Below are 12,541 nucleotides of genomic sequence, written 5' to 3'. Positions count from 1 at the left end.
CGTATATTAAATCAATGGGCATTCCAGTTATCCATACCTCCACTGTGTGAGTTAGGATGGCATGACCTGTGTCTCAGAGACCTACTCAGTTTGCTGTCAGAAGCAGGCATCTGAGCTCACAAAGCTGAGGACGGGCTAAATAAAGTCACCAAATGAATGGCATCCTGTGAACCCTGCACTTGGGCAACCAGCTTCCTGTTAACAACTGGGAACCACAAATAGCTATCATCCTTTTATATGTAACACTTCTATAAGAGCAGCCTTGTAAGGTTTCTGAGAGGATTAAAGATGATGCAGACAGAGCACCTATGGGTGCCTTGCACCTAGTGGACAATAAACATGGGAGATATTGCTGTTGTTGTTATTGTTCGCATTTTGGAGATAATTATACATGTCTTGAATTACTCTTAAAAGAAGTAATAAATAACCACCTTTTATAATAAATAGGAGAAATTCTTTCCCAATGCACCTAAAGGCAGTGAGGTAGCGGTTAGGCTACAATATTTCTAAGGGCCTGCAATTCTCTACTGTCTTATAACTCATGCAATTACTTGGTCCAAATGGCCATGTCCAGCCATACTCTCTAGCTGACCATTCATGTTCCAAATTACACCCAGGTGCCATCTTGAAAATGGCACACATTCACGATTTGCTTCAATATCTAATTCTAACCCTGCAAAGCACTGGTCATGGATTTAAATCCTCTATGTGAGCCAGCCTGTGTTCCTACGCACACAAGATCTGGGTCCATTCTCACCTGCCTTCTCATTTGTGCCTCGGAGGCGTCCATCAGTGCTCTGAGGGTGTCATGCGGAAGGGCCATCAAGCTTTTTAACCACTACCCACAGTCAGAGGTCCACAGCTCAATGCCCATACAGGCACACATGCCCACATGTGTAAACACACACACACACACACACACACACACACACACCTATGTGACTGAAACAAAGCCTTATAAAACAATACTCACCCTCGCTATATAGGTTGATCTTTATTTTCCATTATTTTTTAAAAATTCCGGTTGAAACCTACTAAATTGATTCAAAATGCACAAATGGCTCTGGACAACTAGGTGGCTCAGTTAAGTGCCTGACTTCAGCTCAGGTCATGATCTCATGGTTTGTGAGTTCCAGGCTCTCTGCTGTCAGCACAGAGCCCATTTCAGATCCTCTGTCCCCCGCCTCTCTCTCTCTGCCCTTCCCCCTCTTGCATGAGTGCTTTCTCTCTCTCTCTCTCTCTCTCTCTCTCTCTCTCTCTCAGAAATTAAATAAACATTAAAAAAATTGTAATGCAGAAATGGCTCAAGACTGGCTATTTTAAAGGACTCTATTGTGAGTCCTGTGCAGAGAGGTAACATGACCTTGGGTTGTGTACCCAGCCTTGTTTGCCACTATATTTTCTTCTAGCAAGTCCTGAGAGTACCTTATGTCTATTGTAGGGATTGCTGTTATTTCTGTTGTTGTTTTTGACATTTTGGCTAACAGCGTAGCACGGTTTTAATATTGCTTGATATTAAAAACTTACAAAATTTGGTTCCTAGGAAAAACATTTTTATTATTCAAAACAAGATTCTGGGAAATGTGGTGTGTCGAGTCTGTCTGCAGTGTGGAGCACGATTATCCTTGTAATTGTGCTTCATCTTATTAAAGAATCTTTAATCTTTATAAGAGCACAAACACTGCCCACAAAACTGGCACCAGACGGGGACCCATGAGAGAGGAGTGATCACTCCCCGTCTCACCCAGCCCTCTCTCCACGGGCCCACTGGCCAGCGGAGTGGCACAACGCAGGCAGAGCATGGACTTTGGGAGTCACGCCCAGGTTACAAACCAGATGACTCCACTTTCTAACTCCGTGACCTTGAACGCATCATCTAATCTCTTTGAGCTTCAGTTCTCTCCCCTGTGAAATGGGTGTAAATTCCAAATCCATGGACTCTTGACAAAGATTGAGTGAAATTGCATTGTATACATATCCCTCAAACTCACTGTGAGGATCACCTACCACAATCAATGGTGTTTCCTTCCCTTAGATTGGAATGCAACCGTGAATCGATCATAATCCTTAATTTATGGTGCACTTGCATTACTGCAGGCTCATCTATAACCTAATTTTGCCTATTTGGTTAATTAGTTATTTTTAATAATATCATAAACACCTGGGAACCTCTAACCAAAGCTAGGACCTTGACAATAGCCTTTATCATAATGTGTCATGTGGTTCCTTCACTCCCTCCTCTCCACCCACGTGCTTAATCCCCTTGCCTCCCTCCACTCAAGGCAAACCTAATTTTATGTCTTTAATTCTTCTAGAATCTAGAAAATCTGCTGTCTTGGATGGAGTAGATTTCAGACCCATGCTAAGCTGAACTCTGGATACACACTGTATCACTCATTCCTAAAACAGGTAGACACATGGGGTACAGGCAGTGAGTATGTTGCAGGGAATGGAGTCTTGAATGGCCCTGCAACCTGGTATTTATCATTGCTATTCTTGTGAGGCAACACAATGGTCTTTCTTTCCTCCTCCCTCCAGTTGTGTGTTCATTTAATTCCATCCTTGGGAAAACAACATATGGGAAGAGGTTAGAAGAAAGTCAAGCACAGAGTAGCATGGTCTCTGTTACTAGGTGGAAGCTATTCCAAGGAACACTGGTGTCGGCTGAAGTTGACTGTGCATGTCTAGACTCTACTACCAGCTTCTAGACCCATAGTTTCAGCAGAATGAACTCAGATCATCACAAGCTGGCATGGAAAGGCTATGTGACTCTTACTTAAAGGGAAAGAACCTCAACAGGGATGGCAGAAAATCTTAGCACTATAAGCATTGAAGAGGTAGAGTGGTCAGCTCATCCCCTATGCTTTCTCACTCCTCTCCCCTCCCTCATCCCTCTTCCGTTTTTTCTGGGCTGAAGAATTATTGCAGAATATCTCCTCATGGGTAGTTAGTTCTGAATTGTCCACTCCATGACATTTTTGTTTAAATCCTATGTTAAGTGACCCTGCCATCCTACATACTACCATGGCACCATCACCTTTTCTGACTCAGCTAGCACAGTCTCAAAAAGCAAGCAGGTGCAAACTCATTATAAAATTAGCTAAGTCAGGTGTGCAAACATGGGCATTTCAATGCTCTTCATAAATTTGGGATTATCAGAGCTACCACTCTCTTCACTCAAGATACTAATAAAATTTTTATTTGAAGACTATTAAATTGTTTCTTAGCTTACTCTTTTCTAGGATAAATCATCTCATTTTTTTCCCATCTGCAGCAAGAAAAAGAACCACTCCACCTCCATTCCAGCCCTAGTCCACAGATTATAGGGTGCAGTAAAACCTGCCGAAGAAATTGATGCTGCAGAGGTAGAAGAAAAATGAATTTCAAACCTTCTGCCAAATGTCCTCAGAGATAGATCACACTTTTGTTTAGCAAGATACCATTGATATTCAAAAATAAATCCAGTCCGTTTGGAAAACCCTTGAGAGTTAAATTGGTTAATGTATTTATGTAGTGAGGTAGGGAAATACAGGTAGCACACTCTGGAAGAGGGCAGAGGGGGCAGAAAAAAGAAAAGACCTCTGGGTAAAGAGAGAGAGCAAGCAACATGGCAGCAGGCCAAGACCTGAGGACAAAGACAACCAGTGTGAGATTTCCCCAGATTCTCTACAGTACACGGTACTAAAAAACTTTAGACAGTAATATCCAATATTAAACTTCATTTTAAGTTGGCTCCTGTTCTGGGCTGTGGTAAAATTTTTATCCATTACCCTCAGACTTCCACTGTACGTGGCTATGCCCAACAGCCTGATGATCGTGGTGCCTTGGGGAGTAAAGGAGGAGGGAGTGTGGCCACACAAGGCAGTCAGCAAGCTGGAAGGAATACTGCAGCTGCAGGATGACTTGGTAGTTGGAGAGGCAATCCCCAGTGTGCACTGCAGAGGGGAGACTATGGCTTTCCTTCATTCAACAATCATTTTCTGAGAACTGAGCATGGGGCAGGAATGGTACTAAAAATTTAGCATGAATAACACAAAGGCCTCGCTCTCACAGGCTCACAGCCTATAGGAGAAGAGAGAACGCTGCTATTCTAGCACTGTGGTATAACTGCAGTAAAATAATCTACAAATGTACATTATACATTAGTAGCATGGGGGACTGAAGGGAAGATTCTAGAAGAGGTGACCCTTCAGTCATGTTTCAATTAAGAATGCTTTGGCTGAAAATAATAGGAAAAAAAAAAAAAAGGCAACCAATTCTGGGGCCATACTTCACCAGTCCCTGGTTTAAACAAATAGAAGTCTATTTTTCTTTCATATAACAAGGAACTCAGAGGTGGGTGGTTATTGGCTCTGGCTCAGGAGCTGCTGGCTACCAGTAGGCTCTTTCCATCTGTCTGCTTCACCTGCCTTCATGCATGTTTTATCATGACACCAAATGACTTGAATAGTCCCAGCCTTGGGTCCATCCACGTTCAAGAAAGGAAGAAAGGGGAAGAGGCAGCCCTAGCTGCTCTCCTTTTGTGTCTGTCCCTTTTGTTAAAAAAGCAAAAACTTTCTCAAGAGACATAGATATCCCCTTTGCTTCATTGGCTAGGACTAAGTACATGGTCAACCATGGCAGCAAAGGAGACTGCAGAAGTGCTCGTTTGTCTCCTTTACAGGGGAAACGAACAAGGGGGAAGGAGCTGGGAACGTGGGTGGGTTCCTTCCAGCCACAAGCCAGATCTTGGAGAACGTGTAGAAAACCGCCAAAGAAACAAGGAAGGGCATGCATGCTAAAGAAATGGCATGATAGAAGGCATGTAGTAGGGAAAAGAACAATGTATTCTAATTGCTTACCAACATTCCATATGGCTGGAGCACCAGATGTGAGCAGGGAAATGGGAAACAGTGGGAGAAGGAGACAGGGTTGAAGCATGATGATCTCTGTGGGCCTCACCAATGAGTCGGGGCTCTACATCTCTTCATACCCTTAGCATCTAACAGTGCCTTGATAAGAACAGATGCATAATCAGTGTGAATGGTTATTGAGACCAAAACAGATGACAAACAAACCTTCATTGTTAAGAAAATCCTAACTAATTATAAAGTGAAGATTCACTTAAAGATCTTCTGTATAGCTAATATTGTCCCTTTGACATCATTTTGGTTTTAGGATTAACCCCAAATTGCACCAAGATAAAAGGGGACCAGCTGTGCCAGAAGGTTGCCAGTGCTCTAGAATCTCAACCCTGCTCTAAAAAATGCCCAGTGTAGCCCGGAGCACTGTTCAGACTCCCTTAATTCCCTTCCTACTATTTTTGGGCACCCTTCTTACCTTTGACGTGCTCTCACTTCCAACAGCCAGCACCTGCAGTTCTTTGGAGGACCAGCATTGCTACTAGAACCACATTGCTCACAAGTGCAGAGCTGGGAGTGCCTGGAGACTCCCTTCCTCTGAGGCAGCTCTTAACCAGTGGCTGACCAATGGTGGAATATGAGCACCAGATCAGGACAAATCTGAGGTGTCACTGACCCTACAATTACCATCACTTGCTTGGTGGGATTGGCTGGAAATTACCTTCTGCAGAGCTTTCCTGAGGTCTATCCTTGCTTCCCATCTTCTCCTCCCCCATTTGCTTCTTCCATACCCTTCCTAGTCTTCCCTGGAAGAACTTTCTTAACAGAGCATTTGCTCATAAATTCTTATCTCACTAAAAAAATTGCTTCTGGAGAATTTGAATCAGACACCTTATCTTGTATTACCAAGAAATACTTAATAGGTTTTGGAATTAGTAGGATTCAGTGGTTAGAAACAGAAACTACCCTAGTTGTGTCAAGCAGAAGGAATTTAATACAAGAATGATGCCCTTACGAGTCATTAAGAAGTTGGTCCTAGGCTGGGTCTCCAGGGCTGACTCCCTGCACAGTATCACTGAACAAGCCCACAGGAGGGGGTGCTTCCTACAGTCCTGAAGATAGAAGTGAACAGAATTGCTGACTATGAGAACACACTGGCTATAGTCAGAGGCCAGAAAGCCACTGCTACTGTGCCCTGCTCTTCGACATTTGTAAAACTAGAGCCTAGACACAGGAACATTGCTGCAGAAAACACAATGAGCCCCATGCCTGTCAGGAACAGTAGCCAAGTAACCAGAATAAGGCCCTGCCACATTTCTGCTCTCCAAGTCTCAGGACCTAATGAGAAGAACCTAATTCACAACCAGAAACCCAACTGTATGGGAGTCTGGGAAATATTTTTGTTTTCTGGCCTGTGTGGGACATGAAGGCACAAGAAGCGGGCATTGGAACACATAACACATGCTGAGTGGCAGTCACCATATCTACTACAGGTTTGTTCGAGGGCCAGCTTTGAATATTCACTTTGGGGATAAGAGATTTATAACAAATCACATGTAGCAACATAAATTTCCTAAGGAAATCAGCAACCTTTCATGCCTAATTTTATCTTCCTTGTCCTCATTAACATTTCTTTATTTTCCATAGATCAGGTAGAAATGGATCTATTTTTACTGGATTTCTTTGTTCATCAGACACTTCCCAAAGTCAAATAAGAAGTAATTGAGATTCAGCAATTCCACTACTGGGTATCTACCCAAGGGAACTGAAAGCTTACATACACACAAAGACTCACTTGCAAATGTTCAAAGCAGCATTGTTCATGATAGCCAAAAAGTGGAAACAACTCAAATGTCCATGAACTGATGGATGGCTGCATAAACAAGATGTGCTGTGGTCATACAGTAGAATGCTGTTTCGCAGCAAAAAGAAACAAACTATTTATGCACACTGTAACATGAATGAACCTCAAAAATGTTGAGGTTAATTGAAAGAAGCCAGACACAAAAGACCACATACTGTATGATCCCATCTTTGTGAAATGTCCAGAAAAGGCAAACCTATAGAGACAAGAAGTAGATTAGTGGTGGCCTAGAGCTGGTGGGAACTACATGGGCATGTAAATGGACATGAGGCACCCTACTGCCGTGACAAAAGCTAGATTATGCTGGTAGTTGCACAACTCAGTAAATTTACTAAAAAAGTCTTTGAACTTGGGCCACCTGGGTGACTCAGTCAGTTAAGTGTCAGACTTCAGCTCAGGTCATGATCTCAGTCTGTGAGTCCAAGCTCCACATTGGGTTCTGTGCTGACAGCTCAGAGCCTGGAGCCCTGCTTCAGATGCTGTGTCTCCCTCTCTCCCTGCTCCTCCCCTGTTTGTGCTCTCTTTCTCTCTCTCTCAAAAATAAATAAACATTAAAATTTTTTTTAATCTTTGAACTGTATACTTGAAATAGGTGAGTTTTATGATGTGTAAACCATACTTAAATTTTTTAAAAATAGAAATAATTGAAATGGTGTTTGGAGAATCATGCATACTCAAGAAGGTCACAGAAGCCATATATGACTGATTATAAGGAGATTCCGGTTCCCATAAAATATTTGTAAGAGTTTATATTTGGTTCTAAACATAGAACCTCTTGCAGAACAGTGAAGTAAATTAAATTAAAGCAAAATTAAAAATTTTGTCCTCTCTTACTGACACTAGCCCTATGCAGATAGACCTACCCATCTGAATGTGCTGATGCATGCATGGCCCATACATTGGCTCATTTGTGGGCAAGTTATTTTCCCTTCGTCCCCATACACTTACCCAAAGATGTGACCTGCATCAGAGGAGGCACTACACAGGTTGTGGTGTAGTCAGACCACTTAAAAATAATCTTAAGTTATACATCATGGATGTAAAAGTGAAGAGAGTACTGACCAATATCATAGTGTTTCGTTGGATACGTGGTTCCCAGAAGAACTTTCTGGAATATTAGTCCTGGGAAACACTCCTTTAAGGGGGTTTTCTTGTCAAGTTTAAGGGGAACCCTTCTTAGAGATTCAAAAAGCATCTGGGGGGCTCCTGGGAGGCTCAGTTGGTTAAGCGTCTGACTCCTGATCTCAGCTCAGTTCTTGATCTCAGGGTTGTGAGTTCAAGCCCCAAGTTGGGCTCTGCCCGGGGCATGAAGCCTAATTAAAAAGGAAAAAAAAAAAAAAAAGCATATTGGCCCACCAACAGGTTCTGGGAATCCTTGCAATATACAAATAAGCAAACATATTTCACCCAGAGTTTCTCAAACTTAGCACATGCAACATGCCCATCGAGATGTTAAGCATCCCACGTACATTTACTACCTCCTTTAGTCCTCATAGCAATGGTAAGAGGTAAGTACAATTATCTTCACCTTAAGGATGTGGAAATTAAAGCTTGTGAGAGACAGAGCAAGTGTACAGACCAGGAAAGTCTGGCTCCAGTGCCCATGCAAGCCCTGCCACTATAGTACACCGCCTCTTTAGAGCCTCATTTTTGGAAAAAAGAAAAAAGAAAAAAGAAAAGAAAAGAAAAGAAAAGAAAAGAAAAGAAGGAAGGGAGGAAGGAAGGAAGGAAGAAAGAAAAGTATTCCATGAACATGAATATACTTTAGGAAACAGTGGTTCAGGGAATTTCTATTACAAATGTGCCAAAAAAAAAAAAAAAAAAGACACAGGGAATGAAGGTGGAGGAGGCTGTTCTCCTTGTTTGTAGAAACTGCTAGGAAGGAAGAAAACCATTTGTGACCCAATACCAGTGAGCCAGAGTCCAATGACCAGGGTCCAATGAATGTCCTATCAGTGAGTAAACCATGTCGAGTAGGATATGTTGATTAGTCTGGAAGATGATACAGTTTTCAATCACAAAAAGATTTGGGGTCTTTGAATTCCTAAGTCTATAAAATATTAAGAATAATTGTAGCAAACTTTCCACCACATTTATTGGAAACTGATCCATCACAAATTATTCCAAAATATAATTTAAATGCCACTTAAAAAAAAAATAGAGCATGTAAGATGAGAGTACATTATGGAAGGATGATGATGATGATGGTGATGATAAAAGTTCTAAGATTCAAAATGGAACAAAGTAGGAAAAGGAAATGTTAAAATATGGCATCCATTCGTTGTGAACTCTATCCATAATTGATGCATTTCATTGAATTCATGTATAATCCTTGGACCCACCTTTAGCATACCCAATTCAGCTGAAGAAGGGTGGTAATGAGAAGGCATTGGATGCCACGCCTAGGGTTTAAGTGTGAACATCTATTGATCTGCCTCCCACTTCATTTTCACATGGCTTCTATTTTCATCAAAGAGGGAGGGGAATGGGCCTGATAGGCTATGTCTATCAGCTCCACAATTTGTCATCAGCGTTGCATGGAATGGCATGAGCACAGATGCTCAGGATTTTCTGAGTTGATGAAAGTTTCAGAAAGTCAGGATCGAAAACACAGGGATGTTCATCATCACAATAGCTATTTCTCCAAAGAATCCATATTGAGCTAAATGTCAACAAAAGGGAAGTGACTAAATAAATGATAGTATACCCAAGGCCGTGGGATCATATGTAGCCACTAAAAATCAAGCTTTGAACATTATGTTAAAATACAGTAAATGTGTTATAATGAAAGCATATATAATAGAATATATAAAACTGTATGTACAGTATATCCTAACTCTATAAAATAAATAATAATATTTTAGCATAAATACAAATAAGAATTTCATCAAAATATTAAGGATGATTAACTTGTAATTCCATATGTATTATAAAATCAATTTTTTTCTTAAGTAGGCTCTATGCCCAACATGGAGCACCAACAGCAGAGCTTGAACTCATGACCCTGAGATCAAGACCTGAGCCAAGATCAAGAGTTAATCAAGTGAGCCACTCAGTCTCCCCTTAAGGATGATTATCTTAGAACAGTGGGGTTACTGTGACATATTTTTCTTCCTTTTCTTTCCTGTTAATACTTGCCTATGATTTTTTTTTCAGTTTTTTAAATAAATTATTCTATTTTTATAACAATCATTATGTTTTCATTGAGACAACAAAACTGATACCAATCCTGAATATCTGAGAGATATAAAATTGGCAAACTAGATCCTAAAATGCTAAACTAAAGCTGTCTGTTTTATACGTACTTGTTCCTGAGGTCTGTGGAAGCAGACAGTTCTGGGTTCAACTCCTAGTTCCAGTGCTTACAATGCAGGTAACCCTGGGAAAGTTATTTAATTTCTCTTAGCCCGGTTTTTCACATGTAAATGAGGACCGATACTAGGATCTTCCTCTCAGGACTGATGTGACAAGTACAGCACCTAGAGCAGACTGTGCCACAAATGAGTCCTTGATAAATACTGGGGCTACCATTACTTGTCTGCCACAGCTCTCTACAAAGGCCTCACAACTGGGACAGGACACAGGAGTCTGTGACAATCTGATAGATACCTGTAACTGCCAGACAAAAAGAATTTTGACTGTTAGGCCAGAGAGACCTTGCAACCTGAGTTCTCCCTGCGATGTGGTTCATCCCTTTTCACAGATGATAGCAAAGCATTTGGCATCATCCAGTAGGGTTCCCACTTGCCTACAGCTAGTAGGAATATTCTTTGTGAGCCAGGGAGAAATACAGATACCGCTCTGGTTTGTAATACGTGCATTTCTGAAAATCCATTATGGATCAAATGTAGGGGATATTTTAAATGCACTAAGTTATTTGAGAATTGAAAGAACAATTGATAACAATCGATAACACCTGTTATTGTATAGTTTCTTATAGTGTAAAATTGGAAAAAATCAAAATCTATATCAACAGGTATATAAGTGAGGGCAGAGTGGGCTTTGTCCACTGGTGAGCCGAGTGCGGGTGCAGGTATTGTTGAGACTGGTTACTTCGGCTCTTGGGACAGCTAGCAGGGGTCTAAGCTTTAGCCACCTGAGCCATAAAAGTATATTTTCCATATAAGTTTTTGTGTGAAGCATGACATGAAAAGGTGGAAGCACAGGTTAGGGTTCTAGGGTAGAAAGAACAGAAACGTCTGGCTGACTTATTAGAGGCTCTCAGACACTTGTAGATCAACAGAAGGCTGGGGTGCCTGTTTGAAATTCCAGGTGATTCTGAGGCCCAGGGAAACAGGAACCACAGACAATAACCAGGAGAAGGAATAGTTTAATCAGGACATGGTTGCCTGCATGAAGGATCTCCTACAGCTTATTCCAACATGTTTCCTTGGATCAAAATCACAGCAGAGGGCACCTGAGTGGGTGAGCACTCTGTACCTAGGGCAAGGAGAGGAAAGACTGGCCCCTTTGACTTCCTTAGTAAGAGGTTGGCAAAGGATTTAAGTTCCACCAAGACTAAATACAAGGAAACCAAGGTGCCAATCAAGAACAAGGAATAGAAGCTGGGTAGCCAAAAAAATGACAAGTGCCCATGATAACAGACGACTGGTAAAGGATGGTACAACTATGAGTGAAATTATGTGAGTCTATTTTAAAAAGGATAAAGTAGAAATTTCTGTTTTCTCGACCTGCATCTTGGAAGACTAGAAGCTGCCACTCCACACTCACAAGTAAAAAGCTAAAAAAAAAAAAAAAAAGCAAAAGTAAGAATTATATCCAACTTCTTCTCGGAAGCCATGGGAGAGTTGAGTGAAATATTTAAAGTGTTAAGAGAAAAAAAGCCACCAACCTAGAATTCTGTACCCTGAAAAATTATCCTTGAAAAGTGAGGGAGGGGTGCCTGGATGGCTCTGTCGTTTAGGCATAAGACTCTTGGTTTTGGCTCAGTCACGATCTCACGGTTCATGGGATCAAGCCCTGCACCAGGCTTTGTGCCGAACATGGATCCTGCTTGGAATTCTCTCTCTCCTCTCTCTGACCCTTGTCTCTCCCTCTCTCTCAAAATAAATAAACATTTTAAAAAATGTTTAAAGTGAGGGAGAAATAGAGGTTTTCTCAGATAAACAAAAATTGAATTTGTTACAAGTAGATGTGTCTTGCAAGAAATGTTCAAAGTTCTTCAGACAAAAGGAAAGTAACATATGTCAGCAACTCGGGTGTATGGAAAGAAAGGAAGAACATTGGAGAATAAATAAGTAAAAGTATAATAAATCCTTTGTTTTTCTTATTCTTAATTGATTTAATAGATAATTTGATCAAAATAATAGTAGCAGCAGTGTATTTGATTATGTAAGCTTATGTATATGTCATGAATATATACATGTTTAGAAGTGAGATGAATGGCACAAATGACATACAGGACAACAGGGGGGAATTAGCATTATTTTATTACAAGGTACTTACACTTGGACTTGGATTAGTTAGTTGTATATGTGTGTTGCAGTCTGTAGGGCATCACTAACATAAGTTTTTTAAAAAGATGTAATTAATATGCTGAAAGAGGAGAGAAATAGAATCATATAAAATGTTCAATATAAACCACGGGTGGCAGAAAAAGTGTGGAAAGCAAAAATAAGAATAAAGAAAAAGGGTAACAAATAGAAAACAGTAATAATGTGGTGGTAATAGCCCAACTTTATAAATAATCACTTAAAATGTCAGTGGTTTAAATGCAACAATTAAAAGACAGAAACTGTTAGTGCAGATCAAGAAGCAAGATATTAACTTGCTGAGTGTATATTAACTATAGGAAACACACTTTAAATGTAAAGAT

This window comes from Lynx rufus, unplaced genomic scaffold (assembly GCF_022079265.1).
Source record: "Lynx rufus isolate CCGP_SWC_20201006 ecotype Redwood Valley unplaced genomic scaffold, mLynRuf1.p SCAF_3, whole genome shotgun sequence".
Taxonomy (NCBI): domain Eukaryota; kingdom Metazoa; phylum Chordata; class Mammalia; order Carnivora; family Felidae; genus Lynx; species Lynx rufus.
This window is presented reverse-complemented; position numbering follows the sequence as displayed.